Source organism: Palaemon carinicauda, chromosome 3 (genome assembly GCF_036898095.1).
Source record: "Palaemon carinicauda isolate YSFRI2023 chromosome 3, ASM3689809v2, whole genome shotgun sequence".
NCBI classification, from domain to species: domain Eukaryota; kingdom Metazoa; phylum Arthropoda; class Malacostraca; order Decapoda; family Palaemonidae; genus Palaemon; species Palaemon carinicauda.
In genome coordinates, this window is record NC_090727.1 from 179,566,885 (window position 1) to 179,591,884 (window position 25,000).

The window sequence follows — 25,000 nt, forward strand, 5'->3', positions numbered from 1 at the left end:
AGGGATTTTGAGGCCTATTGCGTGAGTAAGTATACAGTACTGCCCCTAGAAGAACAGCCACAAACACTACTCGCCGGGCATCCAATGTTGATCAACCCAAGTTGCATCTGCAGTGAATTGGATGAAAAACTTCAACACAGGGTGAAGATTAATACATGTCTCCATGTACCCCACAAACCAATCTAAAAAATTCAGAACAAGCTGAATTCACAATGAGCTCCAATCCATCTCTTTTTTGGGCTCAAGCCATGTCGTCCTGATGGAAGTTCCTTAAAGGCAGCTTCCTAGGGTATATTACAACTACAGCGATATTCCCAGAGAATTTACCTTCAGGTACCCAGAATTCTAACTCCTGGAGCGAGTATCCCTAAAAAAGACCTTAGGGATATCGTAAATATCAGTGGACGTATTCTTGACACGCCTCATAGCAATCTATACCCCGAATAGAGTTAACACTTCGTAGGGGTAAAATGGCAAGAAAACGAAAACGATAAGAAAGGGGGGGAGCCGTTCATAAGGCATCCCTCCTCCCCGTTTCGAAAGCGTGCCCTGCGCCGCTCACGGCGCCATCTGCATTCCTTTTTGCGTAGCTCTACGACTCGGTGTATTTTTCCCTGTTTACTACCCAATCTTGGAATTTTCTCGTTAATAATGCTTTCTCCAACTTCTTCTGCCTCGGATAAGTTGAGTATTATTTCTTTTATGTATAAATGTAGGCTCTTGGTTAAAATTAAAGTTATTAAAAGAGTTATCTTTGATACAAGAGCTGTTGCCTGCTGGAGGCATCATGGATGCTGTCGCTCGCTAGAATAGGATTTATTTGTTAGCAAGAGCGACGTTCCCAGCCCCCTTTGCGCTTAAATATTAGCTACTTAGCTTATTTAGGAATTCTGTTATGATGCGATAGTAGTGTGCCTGGCGAAATTGCCATGGCTACCAACACTAGTCTTCGTAGGCTAGTTGTTGGCCTATGTACTTCCTGCATGATAATTAGTCTTCCAAATGTGAAATTATTGCTTTAAGCGTTAGGCAACGTTATACATATTAGTCCTTTTCGAGTACCTTCCAAGATAGTATTGATGTGAGTTTCGGTGAATTAGGTAATCGATTCTCTTAGTGCCTAGGCTAGGTTGTCTTAGGTCATTATAATATTATCTGTTCCCCGTTTGCTCCCTTCTCTTTGGGGAAGGGGCAAACCCTTTCCCTCTGTTTAAGCCTTAGGCTTAACTCTAGTGGTTTATTTGAATTAATCTTCAAATATATCTATGCTGGAGTAGTACTGTACTTTCCCGTTCCAACAGTATTGGTTCAGAGGGTGACAGTACAACAGTGTTTAGTCTGAGCCCGGTTTGTCTGGCATGGGGCAGAGTCTCCCTTGCCGATTGACTCGGGCACTAAGGGTTCCCCCCTTAGTCCACCTTGTTGGGTTCCAGTAGTGATCCCTTTACTCGGTGACTCATCAGACTGTCCTTGCCGTTCCGGTCTCGGGATATGTTCCCTTTTCTGGAAAGGCAATTCCTTCCTTGCCGTGGTTCGTGGGAGGCAGCCAGTAGTGCCGGCCTCCCTCTCGGGTCTTTCTCTAACTGAGATGAACTGTCTTAGTTGGGAATGACCCTTAACCAAGGTAAGGTTGGATAGGACCCTCTGTCCTTCCCTTCTCTTTTTCCGTTCATTGTGTCAGTCGTCTGCATCCTTGCCTAGCCTAGGTTGGGATGAGGAACTGACGTGGTCTCCTGTCGGCCGGCAAAGTGTGCCGACCGGCAGAGACCATTACTGTGAGTGCTGCCCGGTCCTTTCTTGGTCCCTCTATCGCTGCCGTCTGAAAATTCAGTAGGCAGCGGTTAGGAAGCTTGACTTAGTGTCTCCCCCTTCCTTTCGGCACTCTTTCGGGTGCCGGGCCCAGAGACTTATAGTCTCTTAACCCGGCACTCATTCTTTTGTCTTAGTATGTGTTGTCCTTGCCGTCTGCCGGCCTACAGGCCGGCCGTCGGTGGGGAGGGGTGTTCTCCAGTTCTCTTGCTGTCGGTCGGCGTTGGGTGTATACCTTTGCCGGCCGGTCTATTGCTCATCTGCCGGCCACTACAAGTGGGGCCGGCAGCCGAGCGCTGCCTAGTGTTTGGGGGCCAGCCGGCAGGGTTTGTTTACTGCTGCCGGCCGGCCCGCGACACTGCCCAGTCAGCCGGCCACTAAATATGATGGCCGGCAACTCAGTGCAAACCGGGTGGCTACGGTCTGGCAACCACTGCCGGCCGGTTCAGGCATGGGTTCTGGAGTTCTCCCCAATAAAGGTGATCTGATGTTGTGTACTTGAGATCTACCTTTCGAAAACAAGGGGGGGGGGGTGCTGAGCGGCAATAGCCGGCTGGCACACCACCCTCAGGTACTGTATCAGTCCTCTCTTGGTGGTATATTCAACCAAGGGAGTTCATGATGTAGTAGGTTACAACACTGTCTTTTCTATCTTACTTGTGTTACTGGTATAATCACCTGGTGTCGCCTTACAAGGATAAAAGATAATTCTTTTATTCCTGGCCAGAATGGTATTATTTTACCTTAGGTGTGAGCTACACCTAATTTCCTTTGGAAATACGTTCTCTGGTTATTCTAGTAAAGACTAACTATGTGACTTGGCTGGTGGGCTTCCACAGGTGTTTGTGTGGGTTTCACAAGTAGGTGTCTTTCCCTTATTCTTGTTGAATACTCATTTGTTACATGTGAATTAAAATTCACTTGATATTCATGGAAATTTTTCTTCTTTTACAGGAGGAGCATCCGAAGTGTGATAGTGTCTTCTGCAATGTCCGCAGTAAGAACTTTTGCGGACATACCTCGTGTAGGAGGCACGCGGCTTGTGCAGCCTCCAATGATGAACATCGTTACTGGGATCCGCAGGTATGTGCTGTATGTACTAACCTGCTATCAGAGGCTTTTGAATCCCCTAGGTCGGCGGAGTCAAGAGATGCAGCGAGGGAGAGGCTTCGTGTATGGGTAAGGGGTTTTCAGAAAAACACCACTGGACCTTATCTTCCTAACGAGAAGATGAGGGCATACCTTTTTCCCAAGGCTTCCCCTGATGCTGTTGTTCCCCAGCCTCGGCCGGAGATCCCTCTGATCCAGATCCCAGTGGAGGAGGATGTCGCTGACGCCTTGCAGGACATCCAGTTGGACGACAAGATGTCCGACTTGTCCGATCGTGCGGAGCAGGATCTCCTCGCAGAGGGCGAGGAGCAGGATCGAGATCCTATTGCCGTGGAGGAAGAGGTTCCCGTATCATCAGACGTGCCGGTTCAGGTCCCTGAACCTATCCCCTCTACCTCGTCCGCTCTTCCAGCAGAGCTTGGACAGGCTCTCTCTTCCATCGTTGGTATGATCCAACAGATGCAGAGGGAGAATAATCAGAAGGCCGCTACTTTGGAGCTCCAGATGCAGAAGATCACAGCATCACGTGGACCTCCAAAGAAGCTCAACGTTAAGGACCTTCCTCTGTGCTCGGATGCCAACCCGTGGAGATATGCCGAGCACATGCCGATGACGATTGGGAAGATCGTCATGTCGGAGAAACTGGGTTCAGTTCCCCTTGAGGAGGTGGAATTCTGGCCCAGTAGAGGGGCCTACCCGGACTGCTATGTCCGTTTGAAGAAGGAGCCGGCTTCGAAGGAGGAGACGGAACCAAAGGAAGTGATTATCCTGGATCACTCCAAGGCTCAAGCCACTTTGACAGCTGCTTTAAAGGAGAGGGGGTTCTCAAACTCGAAGGTTGCCGCCTTGAGCAAGAAACACCCCTCCTTTGTATCCTCCCCGGCTAGGGCCTTCCCCTTTATGCAAAAGGGGTTTGCGGCCGTCATCAAGGCGGTTGAAGCTGGCAAGCCGTGCCCGTCTTTGGAGGAATGTAAACCTCTATCGCTGGCATTGCCAATGGATAATAAGGACTGGAAGGAGGTGCACCTTACTTTCTCGGTTGGGAAGTTGGACGCCGACATTGCAGGACAGCAGTTCGGCGAAAACCTTCCCAAGTTGTCGGAATTCCTTCTACGGAGGGAATTGGACACAAAGGAGCGCCTGGCAGCCTCGATGTCTCTCCAGACCAACATGGAGACGATGGCTAGGGACCCCAAGATGCCAGAGATGTTCATGGTTATGGCCAAAATCCATCTGGCCACAGTAACCAAGGACCTCTATTGCTTTGTTAAAGCAAGGAGAGCCTGTAGGGAGTTTGTGTTTGCCTCGGCCACAGTGAGGCACGAACCCAAGAGGCTAATTTCATCCAACATCTGGGGTAAAGATCTCTTTCCCAAGGACGTGGTCAAAGAGATCGTGGACAAGGCTGCCACTGAGAACCGCAATCTTCTCCTGAAGTGGGGCCTGTCCCTTAAGAGGAAGTCTTCTCCGGATGAGGGCCCTCAGCCGAAAGGAAAGGCGAAGAAGTCAAGGTTTTCCTCCCGTCCAGCCAAGTCCTTCAAACAGCAAAGACCACAGCAGCAACAGCCAGCTTTGCCTCCGGTTCCACAACTGGTAGCCCAGACCCCGACCACCTTCCAATGGGTTCCCCAAGCCATGTCATCAGCTTCCCCTGCATTCAATCCCGTGTTCGAGGGACAGTCGACCACGTTTCGTGCAAGGCCCAGAGGAGCAGCTAGAGGGTCATCAAGACGCCCCTCTAGGGGACGAGGATTCAGAGGTGGTCGCGGCCAGGGAGGCAAGACTGCAGGACAGTCAAAGTGAAGTGTCGCCGGTAGGTGGGAGACTTCAGTATTTCCGGGATCGCTGGACCTTCGATCCCTGGGCCCACAGCCTTCTCAAAAATGGACTGGGTTGGAGTTGGTACAGTACTCCGCCCCAGTGCCCTCAATTTTTCCAACACTCCACCCCCGTTTTGGAGGAGTACACCCAAGATCTGTTGGAGAAAAAGGTGATCAGGAGGGTAAAGTCCATCAAGTTCCAAGGGAGGCTGTTTTGTGTTCCCAAGAAAGACTCGGGGAAACTCAGAGTCATTCTGGACTTGTCACCACTCAACAAGTTCATAGTGAACCACAAGTTCAAGATGTTAACGTTACAACACATAAGGGCCTTACTGCCCAAGAGGGCATATACCGTCTCCATCGACTTGTCAGACGCATATTGGCACGTTCCAATAAGTCGTCGTCTCTCCCCCTACCTAGGATTCAAGCTACAACAAAAACTTTACGCTTTCAGGGCGATGCCCTTCGGACTAAACATAGCCCCAAGGATCTTTACGAAGCTTGTGAGCGCAGCTCTCAAACAGTTACGCCTAAAAGGGTTCCAGGTAGTAGCCTACCTGGACGATTGGTTGGTGTGGGCAGCATCCAGAGCAGAATGCTTGCAAGCTTCCCTACAAGTGATTCAGTTCCTGGAATATCTAGGCTTCATGATCAACAGAAAGAAGTCTCGTCTTTCTCCAGCTCAGAGGTTCCAGTGGTTGGGAATTCACTGGGATTTAGTGTCACACCGTCTTTCCATCCCGATGTCAAAGAGGAAGGAAATAGCAGGGTCTGTCAGGAGACTTCTAGGTTCCGAGAGGATATCAAGACGCGAACAAGAGAGGGTTTTGGGCTCTCTTCAGTTTGCATCAGTAACAGACCCTGTGCTAAGAGCACAGCTAAAAGATGCAGCGGGAGTATGGAGAACCTTTGCATCGAAAGAGCGAAGGGACGTGAAGAGACCGGTCCCACTTCGGCTACGTTCTCTTCTCAGACCGTGGTCTCAAGCCAGTCGTCTAAAGAGGTCTCTACCTCTTCAGCCACCCCCCCCGTCAGTGACAATCCACACAGACGCCTCAAAGGTAGGGTGGGGGGGTCACTCCCATCGGAAAAAAGTGCAAGGAATCTGGTCCAAGCTATTTGGGACCTTTCACATAAACTTTCTAGAAGCTATGGCAGTACTTCTGACCCTGAAGAAAGTATCCCCACGTCACTCGATCCACGTAAGGTTGGTACTGGACAGCGAGGTGGTTGTGAAATGTCTGAATCGGCGGGGATCGAGATCCCCACCTCTCAACCAGGTGATGTTAGCCATATTCCGACTGGCGGAGAAGAAGAAGTGGCACCTGTCAGCAGTTCACCTTCAAGGAGTCCGGAATGTGACCGCGGACGCTCTATCCAGGGTAACACCGATAGAGACAGAATGGTCCCTAGACGCAGGATCATTCTCTTTCATCTTGAGTCAAGTCCCAGAACTGCAGATAGACCTCTTCGCGACGAAGGACAACAAGAAGCTGCCGAAATATGTGTCCCCATATGTGGACCCCTCGGCAGAAGCAATAGATGCGATGTCCCTCGATTGGAACAGATGGTCCAGGATCTACCTGTTTCCCCCTCACAATCTGATGTTGAGGGTCCTCAACAAACTGAGATCCTTCAAGGGAGTAGCAGCAATAGTGGCCCACAAGTGGCCGAACAGTGTATGGTTCCCTCTGGCTCTGGAACTACGACTGAAGTTCCTACCACTCCCGGACCCAGTTCTGTCCCAGCAAGTCCAGAAGTCGACTGTCTTCGCTTCATTACAGAAGACCCGAACCCTGCAGCTCATGATTTTCTCTCCCTAGCGGTGAAGAAACGGTTCGGAATCTCGAAAGATAGTATCGACTTCCTGGAAGAATACAAGTGTAAGTCTACTAGGAGGCAGTACGAATCTGCATGGAAGAAATGGGTAGCCTTTGTCAAAGATAAGAACCCGCACGAGATCTCTACGGAGTTCTGCCTATCCTTCTTCATTCACCTCCACGGACAGGGGCTGGCGGCGAACACAATTTCTACATGTAAGTCAGCTCTAACAAGACCCATTCTATATGCCTTCCAGGTAGACCTCGCTAACGAAATGTTTAATAAGATCCCAAAGGCCTGTGCTAGGCTTAGACCATCAGCTCCTCCAAAGCCTATTTCATGGTCATTAGACAAAGTCCTTCATTTTGCCTCATTACTAGATAATGAGGAATGTGCGTTGAAGGACCTGACTCAAAAAGTGATCTTCCTTTTTGCCCTTGCTTCTGGGGCCAGAGTTAGTGAGATTGTGGCCCTCTCGAGAGAGGAGGGCCGAGTTCAGTTCCTGGATGGGGGAGAACTGAACCTGTTTCCGGACCCTACGTTTCTCGCTAAGAACGAGTTGCCCACCAACAGGTGGGGTCCCTGGAGAATCTGCCCTCTGAAAGAAGATGCATCTCTATGTCCCGTAGAATGCCTTAAGGTCTATCTTCGTAGAACTTCAGACTTCCATGGGGGCCAACTATTCAGAGGAGAAACATCGGGCTCGAATTTATCTTTAAATCAACTTAGGGCGAAAATTACATATTTTATTCGCAGAGCGGATCCTGACAGTTCACCCGCAGGTCATGATCCGAGGAAAGTTGCTTCATCTTTAAACTTCTTTAATTTTATGGATTTTGAACACCTTCGTTCATACACTGGCTGGAAGTCTTCCAGGGTATTCTTTCGCCACTATGCTAAGCAAGTGGAGCAGCTAAAGAGGTCTGTGGTAGCAGTTGGTTGCGTCGTTAACCCTGCTGTTTAACTCTGCGAGGAACAGCGGAATCATTTGGGACTTGGATTCTTGGGTGAATAGTTAGTTATATATGTTGATATAACTGGTAGTGTAGGCTCTCAGAGCCCACAGTGACTGTTCCAACGTGATGGTGATGGTAACATAAGTACAGACAGGTGTGCCAAGCGTTTGCCAACGCTATTGTCAGCAAAGTAGTAACATGGACGTTAAGTTTGATACCGGGGTATGTGTAAGTGACACATATGTTTTCTTTCAGATAATCATTCATCCATGCACTACAGTACTTGTGAAAATTGTTGGTCATCCACCTAGCATATGTACATATTTATGGTGACCATATCTATTTATTGTTTCTCAATAAACTTGTTCTCGGGAACCTTGCGTCTCCTTCACCTATATTTTTTGATTTCATATTGTTTTTTGAGCATTTAGCCTATGTATATTAATCGGGGATATCTATAATAGCCTATTCCTTAATGCAAAGCCTGGATTATACTGGTTTATACTTTCCTTAGCAATAAGGACTCCACCCCTTTCTGAGGACGGTGGTAGCAGCAAGTTTAATCCTACGCAGATATAACCTTTTGTCTATTTTTACTTCGACCAGGGTGCTGGTCGGGACTTTTTCTTTTGGATACGGTAGTCCCGTAAGACTTCGCTTCATATAGAGTGAGACCACTATATGGTACTGGCTAGCGAGTGATTCATACATAGGTATATGTACTCTTCGTTCGTTTCTAGAGTCTAGTAGGACTCCTCCCTGTAGGGGGCAGGAAGCACTCTCATGGCTTATGATTAGTGAAAAGATGTATAACGGTAACATCTTAGGTCTGTCAGTCGAGTTGACTAAGAAACATTCTTGAGGAGTACGGCACGTATTGAGAATCCACAGATACAGTAATGCTCTGGTATACTTCCATCAGGACGACATGGCTTGAGCCCAAAAAACGGATTTTGAGCGAAGCGAAAAATCTATTTTTGGGTAAGATAGCCATGTCGTCCTGATGGACCCGCCCTGCTCCTTTTCAAAATAAATATGAGTGAAAAGGATAGTAGGACCCCTCCCTACATACAGTATCTGTAGCACCTCGTGTATCGCTACAAGGAATACAGATGGCGCCGTGAGCGGCGCAGGGCACGCTTTCGAAACGGGGAGGAGGGATGCCTTATGAACGGCTCCCCCCCTTTCTTATCGTTTTCGTTTTCTTGCCATTTTACCCCTACGAAGTGTTAACCCTAAGGTCTTTTTTAGGGATACTCGCTCCAGGAGTTAGAATTCTGGGTACCTGAAGGTAAATTCTCTGGGAATATCGCTGTAGTTGTAATATACCCTAGGAAGCTGCCTTTAAGGAACTTCCATCAGGACGACATGGCTATCTTACCCAAAAATAGATTTTTCGCTTCGCTCAAAATCCGTTTTAACTTCCAAAGAAGAATGCGAAAAACATTCCTAATGGTTCTTTTTTCTCAGGAAATATCATTAGAGTAAAGGGGTATAATTAGGTTCATGGACCACCGCATGCACTTGTCCCAGTAAGAACAATACTGTATATGTTATGTATTATTGTAATAATGTACTATATTATTTTAAGTGTTGCAGGTATTGCGCAACATTGCATCATATTGCATGAATAAAATATGTTATGCTTTGTACACAAGTGTAATGATTTGTTTTGGTATTAGGATTCAAACATTTGTTGATTACCTCAGAGATAGGATGTGATTCTTTATAGTTTTGTACTGGAGTAGGATTTAAGTCTTTTCAGAGCGATGCTCTTTTGTTTACCAATATTTTGGTTTTGTCAGATTGTGTATGATGCTCCACACACACTTAGGAGTCAGCTGTCAAAGAGCCATGTAGTCATATATATAATTAAACGTGTATGTTAAGAATACCAACGTCTTATTTAATCCCACCAAGAAAAATTGACGACAAGAGATGGGATCAGCTGAGAAATAATTACTAACAATTGTTCATCCATGTTCCAGGTAATTATTATGGTTAATAGAACTTCCTACCAAAGTACTACACAACAATTGGCAACGAGGATGGGATCAGCTGAGAAATAATTACTAACAATTGTTCATCTATGTTCCAGGTAATTATTATGGTTAATAGAACTTCCTACCAAAGTACTACACAACAATTGGCGACGCTCAGGAGGACGAAAACACGCAGGGAGAAGTATTGGACCTTATGTAGAAGGACGGCCAGCACAAGAGAAGGTCCTTATGTACATTAAGGGACAAGAGTAAAATTGCCCAATGAAGATTGTACAAGCAGCAGAACAGGAATTTCATCAAACAAACAAAACAAGAGTGGGTGAAATTTAAAGTTGGGTAGGCTACAAAACAGGTAGGAAGTAAACTTGTGACTGCAGAACAGTAGCTTAACCTACTATAGGTATTAAGGTAAGACTCAAAATGCCTTTTAACATTGAACACCCCGAAAGTTTCAGCATCACTGCTGAGCCCAATTCTGTTGCAACACGATGACAACAGTAGTGTGAGGAATTTAAGATTTATTTGGAAGCATAAGGGAATTTGAAGGATGCCCAAAAGAAGGCATTATTACTTCATACAGCAGGTAGGGAAGTTCGGGAAGTGTTTAAGACTTTGCAGCCTACAGATGACACAAGTGAAGCTGCAATTAAGGCTCTTACCACATATTTTGCTCCTCAGGTCAATAAATTTCTTGAAAGATACCAGTTTTGAGCGCAGGCTTATCAGAAAGAAAATGAAAGTTTAGATGCATTTGTGACTAGACTAAAGAATTTAGCCGTTTCATGTGAATTTCTAGAGTTAGAAAATGTCATCATAGATCAAGTGATTGCACATTGCACACATCACAAGAGCTAAGAAAGAAATTATTGCAAGATAAAGATTTAACATTAGAAAAGGTATTGATAACAGGCAGAGCTTTAGAAACATCAAATAGGCAAAGTAACATAATAGGTAGTTCTACAAGCAATAAAATGGAAAATTCTAAAATTAATACAGTAGGTTCTAAGTGGAAAACCAATGAGAATCAGAGAAGGAATATGTCAAAGCCTAGTCATAGAAAAGTGCCTAACACTAATGTTCATAAATATCAGAATCAGGCTTATACACAGAAACAACAGGAAAAACCCAAGTGTTAAAGGTGTGGTAAAACTGATCATCTTGCATACGAAGCAAAGAAATGCCCTGCTACTGGACAGACATGCCAGAATTGCAGAAAGATGGGTCATTTTACAACTGCTTGTAGATTCCCTAAACAGTACGCAAAGAAAATAAATGCTACAGTTGATACTATTGGTCAAGAGAATAATGCGGAAAATGTTCATGATAATCAGGTTAGGTCAGAAACTGATTTTGCGTTTCGCATTAATTCCGTCAACAAAGGTGCAAAGAAACATATCATAGTAGAAGTAATCATAGATGGTAAACCAATTTTGATGCAAGTTGACACAGCAGCCGATGTATCAATTACGTCCGAGAAAACGGCTAAAAGCATTCCTAATTTGTTATTAGAAGGTACAAATAGAGTTTTGAAAGGTTATAATGGTTTTGATATTCAGGTGATAGGTGCTTCGAACGTAGAAGTACAGTACAAAGAACAGAAATTAGAGAGAATGCCATTAACAGTAGTAAAAGGTAATGGACAAACTTTGCTAGGTTTAGATTGGCTACAGTATTTGAAGTTAGATTGGCCTAGTATTTTGAAGGTTACAGGTAGACAAGATGAAAACAAAAATGAAATATCTATGGATAATATCATATCAGAGTTTCAAGACGTATTTGAAGATAAAATAGGTACAGTAAAGAACGCAAAGGCAATTTTAGTTTTGAAACCTGACAGTTCTCCTAGATTTTTTGCTCCGAGACCAGTACCGTATGCATTGAAAAGTGCAGTTGAAACAGAAATCAGGAGATTAGAAAATGAAGGTTCCTGGGAAAAGGTTACATATTCAGATTGGGCTACACCATTAGTTCCTATTGTGAAGGAAAGTGGACAGGTTAGGTTATGTGGAGATTACAAAGTAACGTTAAATCCACAACTGCAAGTAGCTCAACATCCCTTACCAAATCCGAAAGACATGTTTGCAACTATGTCAGGATGCAGTGTTTTTTCTAAATTAGATTTAAGACAAACATTTCAACAGCTTCCCATGGATGAAACTTCACAAGAATTATGTACAGTAAATACATCCTTAGGTTTATTTAGACCAAAGAGATTACCTTATGGAGTTCAAGTAGTCCAGCTATATGGCAACAAAATATGGATAAGATTTTTTCAGGAATGCAAGGAGTATTCATTTTTATAGATGATATTTTAATTGCTGGTAAAGACACAAGAGAACATAGAGAAAGATTGCGAACAGTTCTGAAGAAGTTGAAGGAACATAATATTAGAGTAAATAAGAACAAATGTATTTTAGAAGTTGATTCAGTGGAATACTTAGGTTTTGTAATAAATGGCAAGGGTATTCACAAAACTAAAGAGAAGATTAAAGCTGTACAATCAACAAAAGTGCCAGAAAATGTTTAAGGAATTACAATCATTTCTAGGTTTAGTAACATTTTATGGGAATTTCATTCAGAATTTGTCTACTATTGCACATCCATTGTATAATCTGTTGAATAAGGGTGTAGAATGGAAGTGGACAAAAGAGTGTCGGGAATCTTTTGAAAGAATCAAGCAGGAAATAACATCACCTACATTCTTAGTACATTATCAAATGGATTTACCAGTTAAATTAGTATGTGATGCATCAAACATAGGTTTAGGTGCAGTATTATCTCATGTAATGCCAGATGGAACAGAAAAAACAATTGCATTCACTTCTAGAGTATTGAACAAGGCAGAAAGGAATTACTCTCAAATAGAAAAGGAAGGTTTAGCATTAGTTTATGGAGTTAAAATATTCCATATGTATCTTTATGGTAGGAAAAAGTTCACACTTGTTACAGATCATAAACCTTTATTAGCAATATTGGGTCCAAAAGCAAGTTTACCTACGTTGGTAGCTGCAAGACTACAACGTTGGGCAGTTACGTTAGCAGCGTACCACTATGATATAGAATACCGTCCAACATCAAACATGGGTAATGCAGATGCTTTATCCAGATTACCCGTAGACAAAGCTCCAGAGGAGTATGATGACAGTGTTCTGTTAATTTCTGTATATGATGTACCAATAACGGCAAAAGATGTAGAACACAGTACCAAGAGAGACCCAGTACTTAGTAAGGTTTTGGAGAGTTTAATGACAGGTAGGGATTTATGTGGAAAAGAGGAAAATTGTAAACCGTATAAGGATATATGGTATGAACTGAGTGTAACACAAGGAATAGTGATGAGAGGTTCAAGGGTAGTTATTCCTAATTCACTAAGAAATAAGGTTTTGTCTGAAATACATGCTGATCACCAAGGTATTGTAAGATCAAAGTCAATTGCGAGAACTTTTGTATGGTGGCCAGGTGTAGATAAAGATGTGGAATCTTATATAAAGAATTGTATGAATTGTGTTATGCAACAGAACAATCCTCAATTTGCTAGAATGCACCCGTGGGAGTTACCCAGGTATCCATGGCAAAGAGTGCATATAGATTTTGCAGGTCCTTTTTTAAATTATTTGTTTTTGATAGTAGTAGATGCTTACAGTAAGTGGCCAGAAATTATCCCAATGAAGACAACAACTTCTTACGCCACAATAAAAGAGTTAATGCAAATTTTTTCAACGCACGGTATTCCAGAAAGAATTGTTACAGATAATGGTCCACAATTTACCTCACAAGAGTTTAAAGAATTTTGTAATGTCAATGGTATAAAGCATACATTTTCAGCTACATATCATCCATCTACTAATGGAGAGGCTGAAAGATTTGTCCAAACGTTTAAACACAATATGAAGTGTAGAAAAGCAAATTCAGGTAATATATTTTTGCATGTATCAAAATTTTTGTTGTCTTATAGAACAACGCCGCACAGCACAACAGGCATGACACCCTCAAATTTGTTGATGGGGAGGAGGATAAGGTGTAAGTTAGATTTGTTGTATCCAAGTTTGCAAAGTGATTTAGAAGATAAAGGGTATAAACAAGTAGTAAAGCTTCCTAATGTAAGACATTTTTTACCTTTGTCTGATGTCATGGTAAGATCGTACAACACTCCAGAGAAGTGGGTACCAGGAGAGATTGTAAGAGAGATAGGAAATTTACATTATGATGTTCGTGTTAGTGATAATGCTGTAAAACGTCATGTTGATCAATTACAGCCGTTAAACAGAAAGACAGTAGAGCATGTGAATGTTAGAGATGAGAAACTTAAAGAAGTAATTAGATCAAATGAGTCAAATATTAACCAAGATGGTCCAACATCCAATGTAGATTCAGAACCAATTCATGTACCAGTACAAGATGAGGTTAAAGTGCTTCCTAATAGGATTAACAGAGGAAAGCCCCTGAGAGATTAGATTTATGAAGATTTTTACAATGTCAAGTTAAGGGGGAGGAGACTGTTATGTATTATTGTAATAATGTACTATATTATTTTAAGTGTTGCAGGTATTGCGCAACATTGCATCATATTGCATGAATAAAACATGTTATGCTTTGTACATAAGTGTAATGATTTGCTTTGGTATTAGGATTCAAACATTTGTTGATTACCTCAGAGATAGGATGTGATTCTTTATAGTTTTGTACTGGAGTAGGATTTAAGTCTTTTCAGAGCGATGCTCTTTTGTTTAGCAATATTTTGGTCTTCTCAGATTGTGTATGATGCTCCACACACACACTTAGGAGTCAGCTGTCAAAGAGCCATGTAGTCATATATATAATTAAACGTGTATTTTAAGAATACCAACGTCTTATTTAATCCCACCAAGAAAAATTGACGACAAGAGATGGGATCAGCTGAGAAATAATTACTAACAATTGTTCATCTATGTTCCAGGTAATTATTATGGTTAATAGAACTTCCTACCAAAGTACTACACAACAGTATACAGTATATTAACATGATGGAGAAAGAAACACTTGCTGGAAGCTCCACTGGATTTCCTAAATATAGGATTCCTTAACCTATGCTTCTGTCTGACCAGTAAGAAGGAAGGTTAGAAAAAACGGATTTTGAGCGAAGCGAAAAATCTATTTGGGTAAGATAGCCATGTCGTCCTGATGGAAGTTCCTCTAAGGTAGCTTCCTAGGGTATATTACAACTACGGCGATATTCCCAGAGAATTTACCTTAAGGTACCCAGAATTCTATCTCCTGGAGCGAATATCCCTCATAAAAGAATCAGGGATATCGCAAAATATCAGCGGACGTATTCTTGACACGCCACATGGCAATCTGTACCCCGAACAGAGTTAACACTTCGTAGGGGTCAAATGGCAAGAAAACGAAAACGATAAGAAAGGGGGGAGCCGTTCGTAAGGCATCTCTCCTCCCCATTTCGTAAGCGTGCCCTGCGCCGCTCGCGGCGCCATCTGTGTTCCTTGTAGCGATACACGAGGTGCTACAGATACTGTATGTAGGGAGGGGTCCTACAGCCCTTTCCATTTTTTTTTTTTTATTTTTTAAAGGAAAGGGGCAGGGCGGGTCCATCAGGACGACATGGCCATCTTACCCAAAAATAGATTTTTCGCTTCGCTCAAAATCCGTTTGTTGGGCTCAAGCCATGTCGTCCTGATGGAAGTGTACCAGAGCATTACTGTATCTGTCGATTCTCAAAACGTGCCGCACTCCTCAGAAATATTTCCCTAGTCAACTCGACTGAGAGACCTAAGATGTTACCGTTATACATCTTTTCACTAACCATAAACCATGATAGCGCTTCCTGCCCCCTACAGGGAAGAGTCCTACTAGACTCTGGGAAGGAACGAAGAGTACATATACCTATGTATGAGTCACTGGCAAGCCCATATAGTGGTCTCACCCTATATGAAGTAAAGCATAGTCTGTAAGGAACTACAGCATCAAAAGGAAATATCGACCAACCCCATGGTCGAAACTGAGTTGGACAAAAGGTTTATATCTGTGTAAGAATAAACTTGCTGCCGCTACCGTCCTCTGAGAAGGATGGAGCCCTTTACACTAAGGAAAGTATAAACCAATGCATCAAGGCTAGCATCAAGGAACATGCTATTATAGATATCCCCAATTAACGTACATAGGCTGAATGCTCAATAACTGATAAGAAATTGACATAGGTGAAGGAGACGCAAGGTTCCCGAGAACAAGTTTATTGACAAATAATAAATAGACATTGTTACCACAATTATATACATATAATAGGTGGATAACCAATAATTTACACAAGTACGGTAGTAAACAGATATATGTTTATCTGAAAGAAAACATTAGAGCCACTTTTCACGTACCAAGGTATCAAAGTTAAAAAGTCCATGTTACTAGCCACTGACATTAGCGTCAAAAACGCTCGGCACACATGTCTGTACTTATGCTAAATTCACCTTAAAGACGGAACAGTCACTGTGGGCACCCAGTGCCCTCACTCCCAGTTATAGCACCGCATATAACTATACACTCACCCTGGAATTAATAGTCCCAATTAAATCCACTGTTCCTCGCAGAGTTAAACAGCAGGGTTAACGACGCAACCAACTGCTACCACAGACCTCTTTAGCTGCTCCACTTGCTTAGCATAGTGGCGAAAGAACACCCTGGAAGACTTCCAGCCAGTATATGAACAAAGGTGTTCAAAATCCATAAAGTTAAAGAAGTTTAAGGATGAAGCAACTTTCCTCGGATCATGACCTGCGGGTGAACTGTCGGGATCCGCTCTGCGAATAAAGTATGTAATTTTCGCCCTGAGTTGTTTCAAAGATAAATTCGAGCCCGATGTTTCTCCTCTGAACAGTTGACCCCCTTTGAAGTCTGAAGTTCTACGAAGATAGACCTTTAGGCATTCTACGGGACATAGAGATGCATCTTCTTTCAGAGGGCAGATTCTCCAGGGACCCCACCTGTTGGTGGGCAACTCGTTCTTAGCGAGAAACGTAGGGTCCGGAAACAGGTTCAGTTCTCCCCCATCCAGGAACTGAACGCGGCCCTCATCTCTCGAGAGGGCTACAATCTCACTAACTCTGGCCCCGGACGCGAGTGCAAAAAGGAAGATAAATCCTTCAGTGCACACTCATTATTCAGTAATGAGGCGAAATGAAGGACTTTATCTAAAGACCATGAAATAGGCTTTGGAGGAGCTGAAGGTCTAAGTCTGGCGCAGGCCTTCGGGATCTTATTAAAGATTTCGTTAGCGAGGTCTACCTGGAAGGCGTACAGAATGGGCCTTGTCAAAGCAGACTTACACGTAGAAATCGTGTTAGCTGCCAGCCCCTGTCCGTGGAGGTGGATGAAGAAGGACAGGCAGAAATCCGTCGAGATCTCATGCGGATTCTTCTCTTTGACAAAGGCCACCCATTTTTTCCAAGCAGACTCGTACTGCCTCCTAGTAGACTTGCACTTATATTCCTCCAGGAAGTCAATGCTGTCTTTCGAGATCCCGAACCGCTTCTTCACCGCTAGGGAGAGAAAATCATGAGCTGCAGGGTCCGGGTTTTCTGTAATGAAGCATAGACAGTCGACTTCTGGACTCGCTGGGACAGAACTGGGTCCAGGAGTGGCAGAAACTTCAGTCGTAGTTCCAGAGCCAGAGGGAACCACACGCTGTTCGGCCACTTGTGGGCCACTATCGCTGCTACTCCCTTGAAGGACCTCAGCTTGTTGAGGACCCTCAACAGAAGGTTGTGAGGGGGGAACAGGTAGATCCTGGACCATCTGTTCCAATCGAGGGACATCGCCTCCACTGCTTCCGCCAAGAGGTCCTCGTACGGGGACACATATCGCGGCAACTTCTTGTTGTCCTTCGTCGTGAAGAGGTCTATCTGCAGTTCTGGGACTTGACTCGAGATGAAGGAGAATGATCCTGCGTCTAGGGACCATTCCGACTCTACCGGTGTAACCCTGGATAGAGCGTCCGCTGTCACATTGCGGACTCCTTGAAGGTGAACTGCCGACAGGTGCCACTTCTTCTTCTCCGCCAGTCGGAATATGGCCAACATCACCTGGTTGAGAGGTGGGGACCTCGATCCCCGCCGATTCAGACATTTCACAACCACCTCGCTGTCCAGTACCAACCTTATGTGGATCGAGTGACGCGGGGAAACTTTCCTCAGGGTAAGAAGTACTGCCATAGCTTCTAGAAAGTTTATGTGAAAGGTCCCGAATAGCTTGGACCAGGTCCCTTGGACCTTCTTTCGATGAGAGTGACTTCCCCACCCTTCCTTTGAAGCATCTGTGTGAATCATCACTGACGGGGGAGGTGGCTGAAGAGGTACCGACCTCTTTAGACGACTGGCCTGAGACCACGGTCTGAGAAGAGAACGTAGCCGAAGCGGAACCGGTCTCCTCAAGTCCCTTCGCGCGTTTGATGCAAAGCTTCTCCAAACTCCGGCTGCATCCTTTAGCTGTGCTCTTAGCACCGGGTCTGTTACCGACGCAAACTGAAGAGAGCCCAGAACCCTCTCTTGTTCGCGTCTTGATATCCTCTCGGAATCTAGAAGTCTCTTGACAGACCCCGCTATCTCCTTCCTTTTCGACATCGGGATGGACAATCGGTGTGATACTAGGTCCCAGTGAATTCCCAACCACTGGAACCTCTGAGATGGAGAAAGACGAGACTTCTTTCTGTTGATCTTGAACCCTAGTTACTCTAGGAACTGAATCACCTATAGGGAAGCCTGCAAGCATTCCGCCCTGGATGCTGCCCACACCAGGCAATCGTCCAGGTAGGCTACCACCTGGATCCCTTTTAGGCGTAACTGTTTGAGCGCTGCGCTCGCAAGCTTCGTGAAGATCCTTGGGGCTATGTTTAGCCCGAAAGGCATCGCTCTGAAGGCGTAAAGTCTTTGTTGTAGCTTGAATCCTAGGTAGGGGGAGAGACGGCGACTGATTGGAACGTGCCAATAGGCGTCTGACAAGTCGATGGAGACGGTAAATGCCCTCTTGGGCAGTAAGGCCCTTATGTGTTGCAACATTAACATCTTGAACTTGTGGTTCACTATGAACTTGTTGAGTGGCGACAAGTCCAGAATGACTCTGAGTTTCCCCGAGTCTTTCTTGGGAACACAAAACAGCCTCACTTGGAACTTGATGGACTTTACCCTCCGAATCACCTTTTTCTCCAACAGTTCTTGAATGTACTCCTCCAAAACGGGGGTGGAGTGTTGGAAAAATCGAGGGCACGGGGGCGGAGTGCTGTACCAGCTCCAACCCAGTCCATTTTTGAGCAGGCTGTGGGCCCAGGGATCGAAGGTCCAACGATCCCGAAAGTATTGTAGTCTCCCTCCTACCGGCATCACTTCACTTTGACTGCTGCCCTGCAGTCTTGCCTCCTTGGCCGCGACCACCTCTGGATCCCCTTCCCCTTGAGGGGCGTCTAGACGAGCCTCTGGCTGCTCCTCTAGGCTTTGCTCGAAAGGTAGTAGACTGCCCTTCGAACACTGGGTTGAATGCCGGGGATGGCGAGGACACGGCCTGGGGCACCCATTGGAAGGTGGTCGGGGCCTGGGCTACCATCTGGGGCACCGGAGGCAAAGCCGACTGTTGCTGCTGCTGACGTTGCGGTCTGAAAGGCTTGGCTGGGCGGGGAGAAAACCTAGATTTCTTCGTCTTCCCCTTCGGTTGGGGACCCTCATCGGGGGAAGACTTCCTCTTGAGGGACAGGCCCCACTTAAGGAGAAGATTCCTATTCTCCGTGGCTGCCTTGTCCACCACCTCCTTAACTACATCACTGGGGAAGAGATCTTTGCCCCAGATGTTGGATGGGATCAATTTCTTCGGTTCGTGCCTCACTGTAGCCGAGGCGAACACAAACTCCCTGCAGGCCCTCCTCGCCTTGACAAAGCTATAGAGGTCCTTTGTCACCGTGGCCAGATGGGTCTTGGCCACCAACATGAACATTTCATGGACCTTGGGGTCGCTTGCCATTGTCTCCATGGTTGTCTGGAGAGACATCGAGGCTGCCAGACGCTCCTTTGTCTCGAGCTCCCTTCGCAGAAGGAATTCAGACAGCTTAGGGAGGTTTTCGCCGAACTGCCGACCTGCGATATCGGCGTCCAACTTCCCAACCGAAAAGGTAAGATGGACGTCCTTCCAGTCCTTGTTGTCCATCGGCAAGGCTAAAGACAAAGGCTTGCATTCCTCCAAGGAGGGGCATCGTTTGCCAGCCACGACTGCCTTCAGAACGGCCGCGAACCCTTTCTGCAGAAAGGGGAAGGCCCTAGCCGGAGAGGATACGAAGGAAGGGTGCTTCTTACTCAAAGCAGCAACTTTCGAGTTCGAAAAGCCCCTTTCCTTCATTGCAGACGCCAGCGAAGCTTGAGCCTTGGCGTGATCCAAGACGATCACCTCCTTCGGCTCCGTCTCCTCCTTCGAGGCCGGTTCCTTCTTCAGACGGACGTAACAGTCCGGATAGGCCCCTCTGCTGGGCCAGAATTCCACCTCCTCAAGGGGAACTGAACCCAGCTTCTCCGACATGACGATCTTCCCGACCGTCATCGGCATGTGCTCGGCATACCTCCACGGGTTGGCATCCGAGCACACGGGAAGGTCTTTCACGTTGAGCTTTTTCTGAGGCCCACGTGATGCTGCAATCCTCTGCATCTGTAGTTCCATTGCAGCTGCCTTCTGATTGTTCTCCTTCTGCATTTGTTGTATCATGCCAACAATAGAGGAGAGAGCTTGTCCCAGCTCTGGTGTAAGAGCGGACGAAGTAGAGGGGATAGGTTCAGGGGCCTGAACCGGAGCGTCCGATGGCACGGCATCCTCTTCCTCCACGACGTTCGGATCTTGATCCTCGTCCTCGCCCCCTGCGAGGAGGTCCTCTTCCGCCCGTTCGGACATGTCCGACATCTTGTCGTCCAGCTGAATGTCTTGCATGGCATCCGCGACTTCAGCATCCACGGGGATCTGGACGAGAGGGATCTCCGGCCGAGGCTGGGGGATGACAGCGTCAGCAGAAGCCTTGGGAAAGAGGTACGCCCTCATCTTCTCACTTGGAAGATAAGGTCCAGAGGTATTCTTTTGGAAACCCCTTACCCAAACACGAAGCTTCTCCCTCGCTGCATCCCTTGACTCCGCCGACCTAGGGGAATCAAAGGCCTCAGCTAGCAGGTTAGTACACACTGAACATACCTGAGGGTCCCAGTAACGGAGATCATCCTTGGAGGCTGCGCAAGCCGCGTGCCTCCTACACGAATCATGCCCGCAGAAGTTCTTACTGCGGACGTTGCAGAAGACGCTACCGCACTTCGGATGTTCCTCCTGTAAAAGAAGAAAATTTCCATGAGTATCAGGTGAATTTCAATTCACATGTATATACAAGCATGTACAAAGTTTAAAGGAAAGACACACACTTGTGTTTCCCACACAGTCACTTGCTGTAGCCTTCAAGCAATTAAAATCAAATGGTTAGTCTTTGCTAGTGGCTGGCAGACAGGGCGAGGTAAAGGCCGGCCGGCAGAGGTAAACAACCCATGCCGGCCGGCAGCCACGCTAGGTAGCGCCCGGCTGCCGGCCGCCACTCTTAGCGGCCGGCAGACGAGTGAGGAGACCGGCCGGCAAAGGCATGTAGCCATCGCCGGCCGGCAGCGAGAGAACTAGAGAACACCAACTGCCCGGCTGCCGGCCACTAGGCCAGCAGTCAGCAGAGTACAACACACAAGAAGAAAACAGAATGGGTGCCGGGCTAAGAGGCTATACTACCTCAACGCCCAACACCCGAAAGAGTGCTGAAAGGAAGGGGAGAATCTAATTCAGGCTTCCTAACCACTGCTCACTGGGTCTACAGACAGGCGTGGATGAGGGACCAAGGGAGGACCGGGCAGCACTCAAGGTAACAGGTCCTCTGCCGGCCGGCACACTCTGCCGGCCGGCAGGGAACCAAGTCAGCTCCCCATCCTAACCTGTGCTAGGTACGGATGTAGGAAGGCAGACACCAATGACATTACGGAAAGGACAGAAGGGAAAGGGACAAAAGGGTCCCGTCCAACCTTGCACTGGTTAAGGATCACCCACGGCCAAGAAAGCCCATCTCAGCCTAGGGGGAATCCGGGGAGGGAGGCCGGCAATACTTGCTGCCTCCCTACAACCAATGCAAGGAAGGTATTGCTATTCCAGGGAAAGGGACACACCCCACACCCAGAACAGCAACAAGGACAAGTCTGAAGGGTCACCGAACGAAGGGATCATAACTACAGAAACCTTCAAGAGTGACCGAAGGAGGCTAAACCTCCTATGTCTGTGTCAGACAGCGAGGGAGACTCTACCCCAAGCCAGACCAACACAGACTCAGACTTAAAACACTGCTGTACTGCCCCTCTCTGAACCAGAATAGCTGGAGCAGGAAGGTACAGTACTACCCCAATATAGTTGTATCGAAAGTTAATTCAGATAAACCACTAGGGTTAAGCCCAAGGCTTAAGCAGAGGGAAAGGGTTTGTGCGCCTTCCCTGAAGAGAAGGGAGCAAACGGGGGGAACAAGAAAGCATATCAATAGCCTAAGACAACCTAGCCTAGGCATTGGGAGAATCGATTACCTAAATCACCGAAACTCACTCATATACCATCTTGGAAAAAACTCAGCATAAACTTATATGTATAACGTTGCCTAACGCTTCAATAAAATTTAAATAACCACACTTGGAAGACTAAATATCATGCAGGAAGTACAAGGGCCAAACGACTAGGCTACAAGGTCTAGCGTAGGCCAGCCTAGGCAAATCCTTCGCCAAGGCACCATACTACAGCATCATAAAAGTATTCCTAAATAAGCTAAGCAGTTAAATTTATTAAAGCGAAAAGGGGGCTGGGAACGTCGCTCTGGCTAACCAAATAAATCCTATCTAGCGAGCGACAGCGTCCAGGACGCCTCCAGCAGGCAACAGCTCTTGTATCAAAGATAACTCTTCTAATTACTTTAAATTTTACCAAGAGCCTACATTTATACATAAAAGAAAAGGTACTCAACTTATCGGAAGCAGAAGAAGTTGGAGAAAGCATATTTGCTTGAGTAAATCCAAGATTTTTGGTAGAAACACAGGGAAAACACCGAGTTGTATAGCTACGCAAAAAGGAATACAGATGGCGCAGGGCACGCTTACGAAAGGGGGAGGAGAGATGCCTTACGAACGGCTCCCCCCTTTCTTATCGTTTTCGTTTTCTTGCCATTTGACCCCTACGAAGTGTTAACTCTGTTCGGGGTACAGATTGCCATGTGGCGTGTCAAGAATACGTCCGCTGATATTTTGCGATATCCCTGATTCTTTTATGAGGGATATTCGCTCCAGGAGTTAGAATTCTGGTTACCTTAAGGTAAATTCTCTGGGAATATCGCCGTAGTTGTAATATACCCTAGGAAGCTACCTTAGAGGAACTTCCATCAGGACGACATGGCTTGAGCCCAAAAAGATACATATAAAATAGCTGAGAGAGATGAGGTAAAAGGGGCATGCTCGACTTCGGCTATAGCAAAAGATATCATGTAGGAATGAATGAAGAGGAATCCAGTAGTTCAAGAAGGTTATTAGAAAATGAATGCAAAAAATTATATTATACCCGAGGATATCAGTCAAACACAATCATATTTGTTTTATGGAGACAGACCAACCTATGGGAATTACTGTATACTAATCACCTTACTGCTTAAGTGAATACTACAGTACTTTACCTTTAAAAAAAAAGAGAGAAATGAATGCTGTGCAATCCCAAATGACTTTCCTGTATAGAACAAAACAGGATATATCATGAAATATTGTCTTAACTACTCTAGGGCTATTTCTACTACCTCAATTTAGTTCCCCAGTTGAACTGCAAGAAGGTGTTAGTTACAAAATTAATTTGCTTTCCTATCGCAGCAGCGTACAGATAGTTTTGGATGTTCGCTATGCTGTATCAAGTAAAACATGTATCCAAGTATCCATATGGGACTGCAACAAGAAAGTAAATTAACTTTGTAAATCACAACTTCTTGTGATTTAATTGAAGAACTAAATTGAGGTGGTAGAAATAGCTGATTAAATCCTTTGTTTTTAGTTTTCTTGTTGTGAAACTTGCTAATTGAAACTCATACCATACAGACATCAGGGAATATTATTCTAAATATCTGCTATCAATTATATTCATAAAAGAAATAGTATATATACTGTAAATTAAATAAATCCTTCATGATCCATGTCATGGGTATAGATTAATGCAAACAATCTGGACTTATTTACCTTTTCTCCAATAGGCCCAGTTCGAGTAGTAACAAACGCTGACAAATTCCCTGCCATTACAGCACTTTGTCGTACCTTCAGCTCTCTGGACATAAGTATCTTCGTTTCGTTTTACGAAAGAGGAGCGTTCAACAGTACACTCAACATTTTGCTTCCAGTCACAAGCCTATGATAAAAAGATTTTTCAATGTATCTGCGAATGGTCTTCAGTGGTTTTTAAACTCCTAAAATGTATAACAATGGCTAATATGTATTTATCCTAAATCACAAAAAAATATTTCATGGTCTACTTACTTCCTTATGATAAGAAACATTGTGATATTACTTGATTTCTTAGTTCACAAAAGTACAGTATGTACAGAGAAGTATGTGTATCATATAAAAGTCATGATGGTGGTGATATTTGGGACACCTCTCCATCTCATGCTACATGAATAGCTAGACCTACTAATATTTTCTTGTTGACTGCTTTAGCTCATTAAATGCAACCAAAACTCACCCAACAAGTGTATCAAAAAGATCTCTGCCCAGGTACTCCAGACTTGGGAACCTGCTTAAGGCTCCTGATATCCCTCTTACTAATAAGAGGACTTGACTTGACAATTCTCGGGATAAATTCTTTCTGACTAAGTGTTCAGACTAGGGATTGTTGGAGGACTTGCAAGGTGTGTACAGAGGCACTAACTTAGCAGAGGTCCTTAATGTCACGTATTTAATACTAATAATTTTTTTAACCTCTTCATGAAGCTCTAGTTACTGAGAAACAGGATGATGACCAAGAGTTAGCCAATGAAATATTTGAGCTTCCTATTGACAAGTCTGTTGATGCTACTCAAAAGGATGTGATGTTGAGACTAAGGACTGAGGGGCCATGACACCACCATGGGATACATTTGACCAAAGGGACCTCATCATTTTTCCCCCTAGAGCAACACTTGAGAAAGTTCTATCACATCCAGACTGATGTTCTTAGGTGGGATACATAGCATAGGATACACCAACTACATTTTCTCTGGAACCTGCTCCCTGCTTACCAAAAAAATTCAAAATTTTCGAGTTTTAGGTGATACTAGCAAGCACAGTTCTGTACAACTGTTCTCCAATTACAGCAACCTGTTCTGATCATGAAAGAAAGGGAACCAACTGAACTTGCGCAGGCCTATCATATGGAAACTTCCCACCAGTCCTTTCTCCAAGACCTT

General features: G+C 45.1%; 1 pseudogene; it reads right to left on the reverse strand.

Moving 5' to 3' along the window:
• Positions 1-25,000, reverse strand: part of LOC137635584 (probable chitinase 10) — a 175,439-nt pseudogene that overhangs the window by 76,341 nt on the left and 74,098 nt on the right.